Consider the following 1,484-nt stretch of genomic DNA (forward strand, 5'->3'; position numbering starts at 1 on the left):
TTAAGGGTTAAAAGGGTTAGGGAGAGGAAAAAGGAAAAAAAAGGAGGGGGAAAAGGGAAAAAAAGGGGGAGGAAGGGGAAGAGGGGGAAAAAAGGAAGGGAAAAAAGGAAAAAGGAAAAGGAAGGGAAGAGGGGGTTGAGGGCGAAAAAGGGGAGGAAGGGAGAGGGGGAAAGGAAAGGAAAAAGGGGGAGGGCGAAGGGGAAGGGGAAAAAGGGAAAAAGGGGGGGAAGGGAAGAGGAGGAAAAAAAAGGAAGGGAAAGAAAAGGGGGGGGGGCCCCCAAAGGAAAGGGGGGGGGGGGGGGGGGGGGGGAAAAAGGGAGGGGAGGGGGAAAGGAAGGGAAGAGGGGGAGGAAGGGGAAAGGGGGGGCGAGGGAAAAGGGGAAGAGGAGGAAAGGGAAGGGGGGAGGAAGGGAAGAGGAGGGGGGAAAGGGAAAAAAGGAGGGGAGGGGGGGGGAAGGGAAGGGAAGGGGGAAAGGGAAGAGGGGGAGGGGAAGAGGGGGAGGGGGGGAAGGGGGGGAAAGGAAAAGGGAAGAGGGGGGGAAAGGGAAAAAGGAGGAGGAAGGGAAGAGGGGGAAAGGGGGGGGAAGGGGGGAAAAGGGGGAGGGGGGAAGGGGGGGGGAAGAGGGGGGGAAAGGGGGGGAAGGGGGGGAAGGGGGAGGGGGGGGAAAGGGAAGAGGGGGGGGGGAAAAGGGGGGGGGAGGGGGAAGGGGGGGGAAAAGGGAAGAGGGGGGGGGAAGGGGGGGGAAAGGGAAGAGGAGGGGGAAGGGAAGAGGGGGAAAGGGAAAGGGGGGGGAAGGGAGGAAGGGAAGGGGGGGGAGGGCGAAGAGGAGGAGGAAGGGAAGAGGGGGAGGGCGAAGAGGAGGGGGAAAGGGGGAAGAGGGGGGGGCGAAGAGGAGGAGGAAGGGAAGAGGGGAGGGCAAAGAGGAGGAGGAAGGGAAGGGGGGGAGGGCGAAGAGGAGGAGGAAGGGAAGAGGGGGAGGGCGAAGAGGAGGAGGAAGGGAAGAGGAGGAGGAAGGGAAGAGGGGGAGGAAAGGGGAAAGAGGGGGAGGAGGAAGAGGGGGAGGGCGAAGAGGAGGAGGAAGAAGGGAAGAGGGGGAGGACGAAGAGGAGGAGGAAGGGAAGAGGGGGAGGGCAAAGAGGGGGAGGAAGGGAAGAGGGGGGGGGCGAAGAGGAGGAGGAAGGGAAGAGGGGGAGGCGAAGAGGAGGGGGAAGGGAAGAGGGGAGGGCGAAGAGGAGGAGGAAGGAAGAGGAGGGGGAAGGGGAAGAGGGGGAGGGCGAAGAGGAGGAGGAAGGGAAGAGGGGAGGGCAAAAAGAGGAGGAGGAAGGGAAGAGGGGGAGGGCGAAGAGGAGGAGGAAGGGAAGAGGGGGAGGGGAAGAGGAGGAGGAAGGGAAGAGGAGGAGGAAGGGAAGAGGGGGAGGAAGGGAAGAGGAGGAGGAAGGGAAGAGGGGGAGGGAGGAGGAGGCGATCGCTCCCCGCGAGTCGG

The sequence above is a fragment of the Penaeus monodon genome, chromosome 20, assembly GCF_015228065.2.
Source record: "Penaeus monodon isolate SGIC_2016 chromosome 20, NSTDA_Pmon_1, whole genome shotgun sequence".
NCBI classification, from domain to species: domain Eukaryota; kingdom Metazoa; phylum Arthropoda; class Malacostraca; order Decapoda; family Penaeidae; genus Penaeus; species Penaeus monodon.